The 16,386-nt window shown below is 38.6% G+C and overlaps 1 protein-coding gene across 2 annotated transcripts in view; it reads right to left on the bottom strand.

The window, feature by feature from the left end:
* LOC126337077 (uncharacterized) overlaps positions 1-16,386 on the bottom strand; it is a 327,185-nt gene that overhangs the window by 135,241 nt on the left and 175,558 nt on the right. The window lies entirely within an intron of this gene.

Here is a 16,386-nt window from a genome sequence, read left to right as displayed (position 1 = left end):
GTATTATGCCACTGTAGTAGTGATAGAGGTACATTTGAGTGTATTTTATTTCTCATTCTTGTGTTTACCTGCCTAACTCTTATCTATGTACTGGTTATTTGCAGTTTTACACGAGATGAAACTAACAAAAAGTGCGCCATAACAATTAGATTATTAAGTGGTGCAATTTATGTAGCTGTGCAGCAGTGTTATACAGACTAGATCTCTCAAACTGACCAGCATGGTAGTTACACATTTGTGCCCAACCAGCGTGTCTTAAGAAAACAAGTGCATTCTGGATTTTTGTAAGCCTGGATCATTGTAAGAGAGGCTTTGCAGTTCTCAGGATACCTTTCGTCCTCCTCTATCTAGCGATTTTTTTCTGAGGCTTTCTTGGATTGTCAGTTTCTGCATTTGCAGTACTCTGAAGCATTTGTGTCTGTTTTGTTTTCTTTGTGTACCTCAGTTCTTCTTACTTATATCTCCATCCTGTTCATTTGCTATTGCGTTGCAGCTGTCAATGTAAAAACTGCTTTGAAACAGATCTCCATGCCATTGTATCTTGTACAAATCTTTTCAATATATGCATAATTACTGCACCCTACATCTATTTGAATCTGCTTTCTGTATTGAATGCTTTGTGTCCCCTCTACAATTTTTACTGCTGCCACCACCACCAAATTCCTAAATTAATTATTTCTTGGTGCTTTAGGATATGTCCTATCAATTTATCCAGTCTCTCAGTCAAATTGCACCATAAGTTACTCAATCTATCCATCTAATCTTCAGAGTTCTTGTGCAGCACCACATTTCAAAAGCTTCTGTTCTCCTTTTGTCTATAGTGTTTATCTTGCAAGTTTTACTTCCAGAGAAAAGTACGTCCTAAACAAATACTTTCTTGAAAGAGTTCACAGCACTTAAATCTTGTTCACTGTCAACATTTTTTTTCTTTTTTTTAGGAAAACTTTTCTTGCTTTGTCGTGGTATAGTCTTAGGCATCAAACCTGACGGCTTGTGACACTGCAGAGACTAATTTCAAGTCATTCACTTAAGGTGGCCAATAAAACCAGCCACCCCTCAGAATTTAAAGTCTGGCGTGTGCACAATCTAGTAGCACTTTGGGTGTAGAAGTGTCCGGAAGAAGTGTTGTCTGCTTCTCGAGCTATAACAGTGCTGTATCAGCTTGTGGTCTAGTGGTAAACTTCACACAATGTAATCACTCCTCCTCCTGTTTTTCTAGAACACAACAGTCTGTGTAAGTTATTGGTCCGATGGAACCTCATAGATAACTCTCTTCACTTTCTACTGCACCAGTAATAACAAGAACTTCCAGAAACAATTCTACAAAAACAGCTTGTGGCTGTGTCAGGATTACAACAGTTAGTTTCCTGGCCTTACACTGGTTACATGCTGTTTGTTACCAGTCACTGGGCACAGTTGAACCATGTGAATCTGGCCTTCATCTACTGTTATTTTCTTATTTTAAATTCTGGTACAGTATTTATCTGGTAGTTACATATTGCATTTTGCTTACTTAAACTTATGACCATTGTTTAAATGTAAAATAGTTGGGGTAGTGGAAAAATTGCGACCTATTTTCACTTTGGGTTTAAGGTGGGTGCGGAGGCAGTTTGAAGACTTTGTAGTGTGTGTGTGTGTGTGGGGGGGGGGGGGGGCGGCACACTTTTGGCATAACATGTCAGAAAAGGATTTTCTTGTTTCAAGGAGGTATTTGTGGCATGAATGATTTTTCACATTCAGGAAGTATCGACAACTGATAATTGTGATGAACCACAAGTGATATATATATATATATATTCAATAGGCAAGACTCAGAAGTTGTGCATGAGCACAGCTTGCTCAAATTCAATGCAACAGAAATCAAAAGGATGACAAATCATGACACTACACAATCGTGGCACTAAGCATGATCAGTGCCATACAACATTTGTTCAAAAAATTCCAGAACATTCATAATTTTGTGCCAGTGGTGTGTTGGAGTGAAATGAGTTTGGAATCCCTGCACATGCCTCTGCTCAAAGTGTAACTGCCCAAAGTTTCATTGTTGTGTCTGTTAGTTATAGTTCAGTGCTGTATTGAGTAGAACATTATATCACACAGTTTACAAATTTCGGGATAGCAGAATTAAGGATCAACGCGTCTGCATTGGATTTAACGTGAATATGAAGAAAACTTTTAGAGACACACCTAATGATACAGGAATCCTACGGTGATGAATGCTTTAGTCATACTCAGTGTTATGAATGGTTCGTGTGGTTTAAAAATGGCACATGGAAGTTAAAGAACCCTTGTTCAGGAGGCACTTCAATGTCTACCCACAACGCTCATGTCAGGAACATCAGTGAAATTGCGGATGCCAATTGAAGACTGGCTGACAGAGACTGCAGAAGAATGTAACATTGCAGTCAAATCATGTCATGAAATCCTGACACAGCACTTTGCAATGCATCGTGTTGCCATCAAGTTTGTACCATGGCTCATGAGTGAAGACCAGAAAGACTGCCTCGCAATCTGTGAAGAGCTTTTAGATTGCGCAAATGAGAATGAGCTATTCCTTATGAGAATCATAACTGTTGATGAGATGTGGGTCTACAGTTATGATGTTGAGACCAAGATTCAATCTTCACAGTCAGTCAGGATATGTTCTCGAAGACCAAAAAAAAAAAGCTTGTTAGGTCAGGTCAAATGTCAAAGCCATGCTGATAGTTTACTTTGACTTTGAAGCATTAGTTCATCACGAATTCGTGCTACAGGTACAAACGGTATTAGACAGTACTATTGTGAGGTTTTGGGAAGTTTGCGGGAAAATGAGAGAAGAAAACGGTCTGTAATGTGGTGGCGAGAAGATTCGTGTCTCTTGCATCACAATAACGCACCTGACATTCATCCCTGTTGGTGTGTGACTACTGCACAAAAAATTAAATCACTGTGCTGCCTCATCCTACATACTCTCCAGATGTGGCCCCTGTTGACTTTTTATTTCCCAAGTTGAAAGTACGAAGATCTGCATTGACAGGCAAGATAAAAGAAAGTTCACAGCTAGCACTTTGCATGATACAGCATGAGGCGTACCAAGACTGCTTCCAGAAGTGGACATGGCATTGGGAGCGCACAATAAGTAAAAGGTAAGCACTGAAAAATGTTGTGGTCAAAGTTCTGGAATTTTCTGACAGACCTCATGGGGACTTCATGACACACAGCAATAAACAGTGACAATGCTGCCGCAGTATGCTGTATTGGCTGATCGACTTACATTGTAACAGAAAGACAGTATCATGGCCCTTAATGCAGTATGCAGAAATCATTATCTGCATGTTCTTTCAGTTGTCAACTTGACTTATTCGCAGATCCAGTGGAGCAAGTGGAACTTGTATCATGTCATTAGCCATCTAAATATTACCCAGTAATAGACTCCCATTCTCTTTTGATCCAAAGGAAAAAAAGTCTCATGTATTAGTATCAGATAACAAAAATTTACACCTTACCCAAAAGGTAACTAAGGAGCTTTTTCTGCAATTGATAGTATTACCCAGCTAAAGCATTTTTCTGAGAAGTGTATAATTAATTTCCTCTCATATAAGAGCACCTGTGTTAGTATGAAGGGAGAAAACAAAACTTAAAGGTTTAGAAGTATAGCTGGATTCATGTTGTTGTCCATACTGGAAATGTTGCATAAAGCAAGTGACTCTATATTCTTTCATCCAACAGCTTTTCCTTTCTTGCATTCCTCCCAGTCACAGTTTATTGTGTAAGGAATTGGAGATATGTTTTTCAGCAGAATGAGTCTTAAGTAATTTTACTAACTGTGGTATGGGAATTACACTTCAATAATTCCCATACAAATATTATGATAGCCAAAATAACCTATAAGTGCAGAACTATCAGGAACGTGATTAAGATCAAACTGCAAGAATTTGAGAAAATATATTGACACTGTGCCATTTGCTCACTCAGTCTGGTTAAACACTTATTCTTATTTTGGATTTTCTCTGTCTTGGGCATACTGAAAGTAGAAATTCTAATTCATAAGGCACTTCACTTCTCTTGGCAAAGCATCAGCAGCAATTTTATTGTAATCATAGTGCGTACAAGCTAGTAAGAAGTGTGTGAACAAATGGGCACTGATGTGTGATGAGGAATACCTGCCCTGTTACACCACCTCAAGTTCCCACAAATAACAAGCATAGAATGAAACCAAAAACCTCTAACATCTGAAGGGAAACACCTATAAATCAGCTCAGTCTAATATATGACACACCTATCTTATGAGCACCAAGCAGGCACATACGCTGCTCAATATGTGGAGCAACATTAAACCCCTTGCAGAAAATGAGGAAACTGACAACCAAGTGAAGCTGCAAATAAATTTTTATTAATATTAACAGTATTATGAATTGAATTAAGCTATGGTATGCCATCACTTATTCCTTTTCAAATGAGGTAGTCTTTTTCCTTGCTTTATGTCGAATGGCAGTTATATTTACCACCAATGTTAATGAATTCTCCTACACTGCCATTTAATGATTATTTTGGTATTGTTAATGCAATGCGTTGATTTTTGTTATGAATAATTAAATGTACATTTGTGGTGTGCTGCTTTGGTGACGGTTGGGAGTGGGCAAGAATGATAGCGTGGTAGACTGTAACACTTGTTTATAGCCTCCACAACCGGGTGGCAGCCTGTGGCAAAACAAATTAAGTTGTTTGCAGAAAGATGCAAGCATTGGGCATTTTGCTGCAATTAATTGGCATGTAATGGGTCTGCATTATGAGTGCAGGGCAGAGGTGTTCATGCTTTTTATCCACTATGGAGCAATTCTTTCACAGGCAGAAATTAAGTCTGGGCTATAATCCTACATAGTAATAGTTTGGCATTATGGTCTGCAGTGTTAGGATAGCCTCTACAGATTCTAGAGCTGACTGTCCATCTGTGCCATTGCAGTACAGCTTAATAATTCTCATATGAATATTGTGGTAGCCTGGAGACATCGTTCATATGAAAATGTCAGGGGCTAAATTAATAACAAAGTCAGCTTGGTGACCCTGTTACTTTGGTTTCTCTCGATCGTAGGGGTGCTGCATGTTGAAAATCTGTTCAACATAGGCACTGTTTGCTTTGACAAAGCATCAGCAACAGATACATTATAATCATAACTAGTAGAGGATAACCTGCTCTTTCAGCATTCATAGACTGAATGACAGTTTTGCTTAAGGATGACTTATTCTAGACATTACTGTTAGTGTTCCTTGTGCTGCATTCTGATAACAACTGCTTCTCCTTTTTGTGTTAGCTGAAGATGGCATCAAACTCGACTGCACACATTCAATAGTTTCATTTTCAGTGGTGTTTTGAGCCCACAGTTTCTGTCATTGAATAGGGTCTCCTGCAAAGTAGCCTTTCTAGATTTGGAGCTTAGAAGTCTCCTGTGGATGTTTCACAATCAATGCTGCATTGTTCTCTCTTCATTTGTGTGCCTATCATTTGGGGATACTGCCAATGACAATGATCAAGAAAAATATTTTCCAAGTCTACTGCCAAGTCAAAGTTTTCAGTGTGACCACTGGAGATGCTCCAAAAATTTCAATCACGTCTAGTGAATAAGCTTTTTAGTCTCCAGTATACTTAAGACTGAAAAGCACAAATAATTGTAACAGGTATTGATTAATGACATTTAAGTTCCATTCTGTGCGTCTGAGTGTTAGTAACTATGCTCTAGTCCCTAAACCTTGCTGCAAAAATGAGAATAAGACTCATTGATATTACTTTGGGTATTTCAGAACTTGGCAGCTACGTCCTTGAGACACAAGATGTAGTGACTTCCCAGCCTGCTCAAGGAACACATTGGCTGGCATCCTTCCTGCTACCAGTATAAACAACACAGTATGTTTGGCAAGTCTGCGACCAACGAGTTACTTCCTGGATGCCTCAGAATTATCCTCCTAAATTCACTTGATTTTTTTTGTCATTTCCATTGAATAATATGAGTAATTTTCACTTAAGGTGCATTGTGAGGTTATCAGTTTACGGTTTTGAGTCCAGAAACATTGTTCCAAGTGGAAACTGTAACTGATCTCACATTTACATTGCATTTTATCTGTCCTTGCCACCAATGCTGTAGTAAGGGAGACATGAATGCCTCAGCTCTGGGGCAATGTAGTTGGTTGCAAAACAAAGACTGCTTTGGCTTGTAGTTCTCATCTTTCTGCAGTTCAGATCTGTAACTGTTCTGTTACTATGGCAGACAGCCAAATATGTGGTTTAAAAAACAGAGGAAGGAGTTGACTCGAACTCGCCATTGAGTCTGGATTGTGTGAGGTTTACCATAAGGCTGTTACAGCTTGAGAAGAAGATAACACTTCCAGATTCTACAGTGTTGCCAGACCATGCATATATTTGAACTTATAATTCCGAGGGGCAAGGATATGTATTGGCCACCTCAAGTGAAAGACTCTGTCTTAGTCTCTGTGGCGGCCAGGTTTTATGCCTGAGACTATACATTTCAGATCCTCTTTACTGTTACCATCTGCAGTTCTTTTGCTGCCCAGGTAGCAAAACTAGCCAGTTATTTTCAGCATCTCATTTCCTAATCTAATTTGCTCAGCATTATGAAAGGTAATTTAGCGACACTCTTACTGTTGTTTTATTTTTGTTGATGTTCATCTTATAACATTTACTGGATTATACCCACTCCAGCCAATGGTTTTTCCAACTGATTTGTCATTTCTGACAGAATTTCAGCATCATTAACATGTGTCAGAGATTTTACTTCTTCTCAGTTTACCCTATGTACAGACTGAATAACATGTGATGTATGTCACACCACCACCTCATCCTATTCTCAATTACTACCTCCCTTTCATGGCCTTTGAGTCTTAGAAACTTAAGGCTTGTTCTCAATAAGTTATATGTTCTATAGTTTGCGTTGCTACTGTCCATTCTTAACTCCTGATTTGACTTAGGGTGATATCACTGAAGGTGGTCAATTACACTGTAGCTAAAGCTGCCATGATATTACAAATGAGAGAAAAATGATTACAAAATAGGTATGTCAGGTACCTGTTGTGGGAATTTAGAATCTAAGTATTGCCTGTTGAAACTTGTTTTGTGTTGCTATGGCGTGGCTATGGAAGGCCAGTCCTTTTTCTTCACATTGTATCTCATACTAGAAGTTAATGTTTTAATCATTTTTGTTAATGAGTGTGCTCTTTCCAATCTGATACTATCTGTAAATTGCTGTGGCCACAATGCATATTTCCTCAGAACATAAATAAAAAAAAAAAAAAAGAAAAAGAAAAAGCAGATCAGTTGCAAGCAAATATTAGTAGCAGCATGTTTCACTTTAGAACAGTATAAATACCGATAAAATGGTTTTTCTAAATACTAATTTGCCTACAATAGAAAAACAGATGAGCAGAGAGAACAAAGACTACATGAAGGCCCAAATTAACTACATATGTAAAGAATTAGTGCTAAAATTACAATCTCCATCCATTCAGCAGTGTGTGTTCATATGCAAAATAAGTGCAGCTAAAACTAGTCTATGAAGACTGGGCAGTGAATAAATTCTGAGCATACCAGTCTCCACTACAGTCTAGTGATCAACTGATCTCCAAGTAAGGCACTCGAAAACAGTCTCTGGATGAAGAGTGGACAAACAAAAAAAACCAGGTCTTCATCATCTTTAAATATTTGGGAGCAAGGCTTATGTTCACATTGCAGGAATGAACAGATGAAAAATGGGACTAAGTATGGAGCATGTTCAAGCAGGATACTGTGGAGAAAAGGAGGCATACAGGCCTATCAAACCAACTCACAAGAATTGTAAGTGTTAAGAATGCCAGCTTTGACTAAGGTGCTTCTGAAACAGTTTGAAGCAGAAAGTGACCTAATTGTTCATCCCATCTCTCAGAACACAAAGAGAATGGAGTAATCATTAAAGAGTTAGAAGAGATTGAAACTGAACCTAAGACAACTACATCCCAAGTAGCAGTTCGATAAGTACTAGCCACAATGAGGAATTAAGCTCAGAAGGGGCAAAAAAATAGTGAGCAACAGCAGCAAAGCCAGCCACTACAAAAGCAATCGATTATTTTGTAGCTAAAAAAGATTCATGACTTCATTATCTACCAGTCAAGTGACTCCACGTCTTTCGCCACTGGAAGTACTCTGAAAAGTGGCTGAAAGTGATACAAGAGCAGTTACCATTTCGTGAACATTTGAATATTCTGTACCTTTTCTCTTAATGACTTTTGTGAATTATTGCTTGTGCTTATGACTCTGTACTTTTGTTTGGCAGACATGTCAGTATTAAATTTTTTGAACAAGACGTGGCCAGTTCATTTCTAATGGCCTACTGACATAAGTCCTCAAGTTTACATCATGGTCGCAGATCTCCTGCATGATTTTATATCTTGAGTTGCGCCCAGAATTTGACACTCAAAAATGCGGTATGTGCACCAAGCACTGATCATGTTGTACATTATAGTCACTTGAGTATGTGAAACCAGGGAACAGGTTTACATGATTTGGGGTCTCCTACCTCCGAAACTATGTTTTTTAGTATGGGTGACAGCAAAAAGTTACTCTTGGGTATGCAAGAAGTGTTGTAGATAATGTTAATCTCATGTCAGTGCTTAACTTGATGAAGTTATAATCTTGAGATGGAAGGTTATAGTACAATGATTGGCATGAAAAATACAACTCCCAATAAATGATGTGTAATCATTGTGTAAATGTCTGTTTAATCAGGGTGAGGCACTTTCTTGAGATGGGGTACACTGTTGGCGTTGCTTTGCGAGCAAACAATGAATAGTTGATTGTTTATTGCACTAGCCTCAAATGTTGTTTCTCACAAAAACTGGAAAACACATCATCGAATGTGAGGGAATAATGTTTTCTCGCTGTTGTTGCACTTATTGTTGTCATCTGAATCGTTCCCCTTTCATCCACATGTGTTTGTAGGGCCCTTCAGTGATTGTCGTAATCATATTTCTGGAGTAAACATGCCGTTATGCCCTGAACAAGCTGTGAAAGCTGTTGCTTTGGTAGAAGACAGTCATAGTGTGATTCCACAATTTCCAGAAGTGTACAAAGATACAGCAAAACTTGAGGCTTTGCAAGGAGACCAGGTACAGTCCCCAGAAGAGCAACATTGGAGATAGATGACTGCATCTTACAAGTTCTCTGCAACTGTCACACCACCACTTTTGAAGCACAAAATTAACTCCACCAGGTTTTAGGGATCAATAATAGTGAGAGAACCATTTGAAGAAGACTGGAAGAAGCCAATATTCAAGGTCCAGAACTCACCACAGAGCATAGTGCAGCTCTACTATGATTTGCAAGGGAACATCTTTCCTGGGCAGAACAACAGTGGGATCAAGTGCTGTTCATTGACGAATTGTGGCCTCCAATCACCTGACGGAAGTGAGATGATCTGCAGAAGGCCCAGGGAAATGTATTCCTCTTTTACATTCTGATCCAGGATGCCTTTTCAGGATGGTTCTGTGATGGGGAGAGCAGAAATTAATATAATGGACAGATTTGGTCTTTGTGGAGCATGGGAGCATTACCACACATTGGTATGTGGAGGAAACTTTGTGGAGCATGGGAGCATTACCACACATCGGTATGTGGAGGAAATCCTTCTGGAGCACGAGTGTGCCTTTCACTTCATTTGTTGTTGTTGATTTTACATTAGTGCATGACAATGCATGTCCACGTCACAAAAATTGTGCAAGAGTTCTTGGATGAAACAGTGATTCATGTTATGGGTTGGCCTGCTGGAAGCCCTGGTTTCAATCCTATTGAGCATGCTTTTGACTGGCTGGGGAGAAGAGCCTGTGAGCACTATCCAGAATAACCTCCTCAAGACCAACAAGTGTGAATTCCAAAAACCTCAATCATGTTAAACCCAACTCAACTCAGATGTTTCTCACACAAAGTACTGAAAGCTTTGGATCAAAGCAGTCACATAGATGCTGTATTTATTGATTTCCAAAAAGCATTTATCTCAGTACCACACCTACACTTGTCATCAAAAGTATGTTTGTATTGGCTATAAAATGTAATTTGTGACTGCCTTGAGGACGTTTTGGTTGGGAGACTGCAGCATGTTTTCTTCAAAGGAGAGTCACTGTCAGATATAGAAGTACATCCAGGTGTGCCCCAGGGAAGTGTGTTGAGACCCTTGATGTTTATGTTGTATATAAATGACCTTGCAGACAATATTAATAGTAAATACTTTTTTTTTTTTTGCAGATGATTTAGTTCTCTATGAAGAAGTGCTGCCTGAAAGAAGCTGCGTAAGTATTCAGGATAGGATTTCAAACTGGTGCAAAAATTAGCATTGTGCTTTAAATGTTCACAAATGTGAAACAGTGCACTTCACTTCACAAAAAACGAAAAAAAAAAAAGTAGTGTCCGATGACTATACAGCAGAGTCCTAGTAATCCGAACATTCGGTTAACCTGAACATGAAAAATGTTAGTCTAATATAGAAAACTGGCAAACTGCTGTACATACACACTATTTTATTTTAACAGTACAGTAAACATGTATTAGAAAAATTGACAAGAAAACATTAGGTTTAAACAATGCATAACAACAAAAGAAAAGCTGCCAAACTTACTAAAATACAGCAGACATTTTATCCCTACTTTTTAGATGACAAAAACTCATTGTTTTTTGGCATAACAAAGACAATCTGTTATATGACGCATAGTTGTACCATTCTCTCAGACATAAAATCAGCAGGTGTAGCAGTGGGCTGTTGCCCAAAATAATGTAGTGTGAGGTCAAGGGCTTCTGCTGTGTCACTGTGTGGCACCAGCTCTTCTTTGTTGCTTTCAGGCTCATTGTCACTTCCATCACAGCAGTCCACTTCTTCCTAGTCTTGAGTCACAGCAGCAACTAAATCAGCATCATTAAGGTCCTCCACACATGCCCTATCCGCTGCCATCCACTCATCTACGTCTCCTTCACTAGCTTCTTCACATCCAGGGATTGTCTGTATCATTTGTAGTAGATTTTTGTCTTCATTTTCAACTATGTCATCCTGAAATTCAAGAGATGCACACATTTTTCTTCACAATTTTATCAGAGAGTTTTCTGAAATATTCTGCCATTCCTCAGCGGACCAATAAACAACGTTCTTTACATTGGTCTTTTATTTTGTCCACTAAAGGAATGCTATCATCTTGGATCAGCATTCTTAAAAACTGTTTTCTGTAAATATGTTTTAATGTTTGCAGTACACCCTGGTCCACCGGCTCTAGAAATGGTGTAACATTCAGCAAAAACTTCGCCACAATTTCTCCATGACATAATTCCTCGGTGCTGGACTGAGATGGCGTGTTATCAATGAAAAGGATTGCATGGGAAGACAAATGAGTTTCCTTAGAAAACTCTCGAACAGAGGGAACAAACTGGCGGTGAAACCATTCTTTGAACAGCTTACCATCCATCCATGCTTTTTTCAGGTTGCGCTAATGTACAGACAGGGACGTCATGTAGCAGTTTTTAAAAGCTCTGAGCCTAGCAGATTTGTCAATCAGCATTAAAGGCAGCTTGTGATTACCAGTAGAATTTCTACATGCTAATAAAGTCACAGGACCTTTGCACATTTTAAAGCCAGAAGCATAGTCTTCTGCTTTTGATGCCAGGCTTTTTGTTGGCAATGCCCTAACATTGAGGCCAGTCTTGTCAGTGTTATAAATTTGTTGGGGAGAATACTTTCCCTCTCTTATCAATTTTTCAAGCTCATACAAGTATTCCTTCACTGCATCTCAGTCAGAAGGAAGCTTCTCTCCAGTAATTGTTAACTGGCGGATTCCATGATGTTTTTTGAATCTGTCCAACCAACCCGTACTAGCACTAAAAGACTCATCACAATTCATTAACTTGTTCAGGTAAACAGCCTTCTCCTGAACCAGTGCTCCACTCAAAGGAGTTCCCCTTTCTCTTCCCTGTGTAAACCAAAGAAAGAGAGTTTCATCCACTTTATCGTATTAGGACTGTTTCAAAGTTTGCTGAATTTTGAGTGTTTTTCCCTAAGGTGTTGCACAGGACTGTTCAAGCTTCACTCTGTTCTTCTTCCAATCACAAATGGTTGCTTTACCAACACCCAGTTCCATTCCCAGTTTAGACACATTCTCATCATTGTTTATCTGCTTCAAAGTATTCAGTTTTTCTTTGAGAGTTAACGTTGTATGGTTGCTTTACCAACACCCAGTTCCATTCCCAGTTTAGACACATTCTCATCATTGTTTATCTGCTTCAAAGTATTCAGTTTTTCTTTGAGAGTTAACGTTGTATGTTTCCGTTTACTCATGGCGAAAATACATATATCACTACACCTGAACAAATACAATACAATTGTTACGTTTGTCAGCGATCAATAACTAACATAACCAAGTGCTTTGCGAGCCAACTGGCAGTGCACTGACCTCAGACACTACAAAGGTCTCAACCATAACAACAAGGCAGGGAGTGAGAGTGAGTCATTGTTCCCACACTTGTTCCCATTTGTTACCATGGTGTACCTACTTATCTGCTTGGTATACTTCATTCTAGAAACTCGTTACTGTAATTCCTGCTAATCCGAACTAATCAGGAATCCGAACAAGGTCCGGTCCCAATTAGTTTGGATTAACGAGACTCTACTGTAATATCAATGAGTGACTATTGGTATCAGCTAACTCGTAAAAATACCATGGTGTAACACTTTATAGGAATATGAAATGGAGTGATCACACAGACCCTGCCGTGAGTAAAGCAGGTGGTAGACTGGTTTATTGGTAGAATACTGAAGAAGTGCAATCAGTCTACAAAGGAGATAGCTTACAAACTACTTGTGTAACCAGTTCTAGAATATTGCTGAAGCATGTGGCACCTGTACCAAATAGGACTAACAGTGGATGCTGAATGTATACAGAGAAGGGCAGGACAGTCAGAATAGATGGTCAAAGGTTTTTTGACCTGTGGGCAGAGTATCACAGAGATACTGAAGGAACTGAACTGAAAGGACTGCTGAAGATGTTAATAAACTCTCTCAGGATAGTTTATGTCTAAGTTTCAAGAACCAGCCTTAAATGATGACTAAGAATATATTACAACCCCCTACGTATTGCTCACATAGGGATCATGAGGATAAGATTACAATAATTACTGCATGCACAGAGGCATTCAAACAATCATTCTTCCCACACTCCATATGTGAATAGAATGGGAAGAAACCTCAATAACTGGTACAATGGCACATATCCTCTGCCATGCACTTCATAGTGGTTTGCAGAGGGTAGATGAAGATGTAGATGTAATATACAACATGAACAGCAAGAGACCCAGCACACTTCCCTGGTGTATACCCGAAGTTTCTTCTACATCTGTTTATGACTCTCCAATCCAAGATAACATGCTGCATCCTTCCTACAAAAAAATCCTCAATCCACTCACAAATTTTGTCTGCTACCCCATATGATCATACTTTTGTTAGTAAGTGTAGTACCTAATCAAATTATTTTTGGAAATAGTGAAATACTGCATCTGTCTGCCTCTATCCATGACTTTCAAGGAGTCATGGCTTGGGTACCACATGATCTATTTTTTTCAAATCCATACTGGTTGGCATGGAGATGGGCATTCTGATTGTGCTATGTCTGTGTTTGAACTTTGAATATCTTATAAGATTCTACAACACATGAATGTTAAGGATGCTGGGTGGTAGTTTTGTGATCACTTTTGCTACCCCTCTTGTAGAGATGTGTGATCTGTGCTTTCTTCCAGCTTCTGCCACAGTTAACAGAGCGGCTACCTCAGCCACAAATTTGGTGTAGAATCTTATAACAATTCCATCAGGCCATGGGCCTTTGTTCAATTTTAATGATTTCAGCTGTTTCTCAACACTGCTGATGATAATATGGTCTTTATTCTACTCATCTTTCCAGTGGTATGAGAATGAAATTGGGACAATACTCCTGGGTTTTATTTTGTAAAAAAACATTTCAACACAGAAATAAGCATTTTTGCTTTTGCTTTACTACTCTCAATTTCAGTTTCTCTATTGTCCACAAATGACAGGATGCTACTATGGTGCCACTAAAAGCCTTTACGTACAACCAGAATTTATCTGTGTTTTGTGAAAGATCTTTTTACAATATTCTGCTTTTGTAGTTATTAAGGGCTTCAGGCATTGCTCTCTTGACTGCTAAACGTGTTTCATTCTGCATCTTTGTATGTATAACCCTATGTTTTGTTCATACCTATTATGCAGTAATCTCTGTTGCTTTAGAAGTTTCTTTACAGTGACTGTATACCATGGAGGATCTCACACATCATTGACATTCTACTGGGTACATCTCCGTCGCGTGCATTGTCAACTGTTCTTTTAAACATGAGCGATAATTCCTCTACATGCCCCAGTCATAAGATAAAATTTTCAAGTCCCTCATTGAGATATGACACTACTGCTTCCTGTCTGATTTGAACAGGAATTAACTAACCGAGGTGGTGTAAGGGGTTCAGATACAAGATTCATATTAAAGAGGAATGGTCCTGTAATTTTATTTGCCTATCTATGTTTAAGTTTTCTGTGGTTTTTTAAGGAACATTATTGTGAATGCTGGAAGGTTCTTGTGAGAAGAGCAGGGCTGATGTCCTTCCGTATTATTTTAAATTTGAATTTATGCTTTATGTTGGCCTCATGGTCAACAGAACATTAAGCCTCAATTAGCTCTCAATGTACATTTGAACTCTGTCCAATATCTTATTGTTGTACCATCTGGCTTGGCATAAGAGGCATCGGGTTGTTTGCCCCGTGTGATTTAAGAATACCATAATTATTGAGAATGACTTGTTTGAGGTTTGAACCTCACTCTTCATGAAAATGAATCCAAAGGATTCAGACATCCAAAAATGCAGTTCTAATGACATCAGAGTAATAGAAAACTTTTACTGCTGAACATGCTTTTGAACCATAGGTTTGCAGGAATTTTGAGCAAACACCTGGAAAATGTGTTGTTGAAAGTATCTCTCACCTTGGCACAGTAAGAATGCACATGACAATCAAACAGGTAAAGAAAAATGATCCAGAAGGGACAAGCAGATTCTGGGAAGTACTTGATGATTCTATAGAAGACATTCTTCATGGAGACTTCAGTACACAGTTTATCAAAGAAAGGAAATTCCAAGAACATCCAGTTCCTGAAGCAATGGAAAAATGCTTACAGAATTATATAACAAGTTCAACTTTATCTTAAAATTGGCAGCTTTCAAACATGTCTGAACGAAACAAAAGAACCTTCATATACTAACTTCAATGAGTTAAAAATCAACACTGCTTCCATTACACAGAAAACAGCCATGAGAAAATTAGCATGTGAAACTCCTGAGAAATCCACACCTTTCAAAGACCAGAAGGGTCCAGATAAGAAAGGTTGGTAGATTTTAAACACAAGAAAGTATTAGAACACAACTCAGAAGGTTAGGTCCCTGATTGAGAACTGGGAATAACTCAAAGGAACCATGGTCAAAACGGGTAAGAAAAAATATCACTGAAAGTATCAAAATCAAGCAAACACTTCACATAGAGTCATAAATATGATGAACCAACAAGCCAAAGACAGCTCATTGAGTGCAGATTTAACATGCTGATTAGCAGCTTTTTTTTTTAGGTTAAAGTGTAGCTTTGACAAAAATCAGCTGACATAGGCAAGGATTTCAGAAAAACCAAAACAAGACCGTATTTTTATAGAATCTTCATACAGATCTTCTCAGTAAATACACACCACCAAGGCTACAGATCTAAAATGTAAAGTGGTTTACAGTAATAAGGACAAGCGACATTATGGTGAAGTACTTTGAAACCCATCTATATGAGAATCTCTGCAATCAAAATTTGGTTTTTAAGAAACTGGATAACCTAAACCCTGGCTTGTGTCTAGCCACAAAAAGTGAGAACGACGTTTAGCTTCAGTTCAGTGCTCCTCATTACACATTGAGGAGACTGAACACTTTGGTATATTATGGTCTAATGCTGTGCATTACTAACAACAACTTGGTGCACCTGCCTACAACAGGAGGTTCCCAAGTACAATCTAATATGGATTTTGAGTATTGTAGTATCTGATACTAATGCTTGTTCCACACAGCATCGACAGTATTGAGAAAGAGTTATATACACCAATGTCTCCACTGCACTCAGGAGAACCTGGAGGCTCTAATGACTGACATAATTATTCAGAAACAAGACCAATTCAGCTAACTTCCATTAGATAATTTTTCTGATTGAAATAGATTTACCTCATATTCATGCTGAAATACAAGCTACAGACAATACTGCGAATGAACTTGTTCTTTCTTTGTTTCAATGTTTTGTCTGGTCCAGT

Source organism: Schistocerca gregaria, chromosome 2, assembly GCF_023897955.1.
Source record: "Schistocerca gregaria isolate iqSchGreg1 chromosome 2, iqSchGreg1.2, whole genome shotgun sequence".
Classification (NCBI taxonomy): domain Eukaryota; kingdom Metazoa; phylum Arthropoda; class Insecta; order Orthoptera; family Acrididae; genus Schistocerca; species Schistocerca gregaria.
Note: the sequence above shows the minus strand (reverse complement) of the source record. Positions and strands in the feature narration are given on the sequence as shown.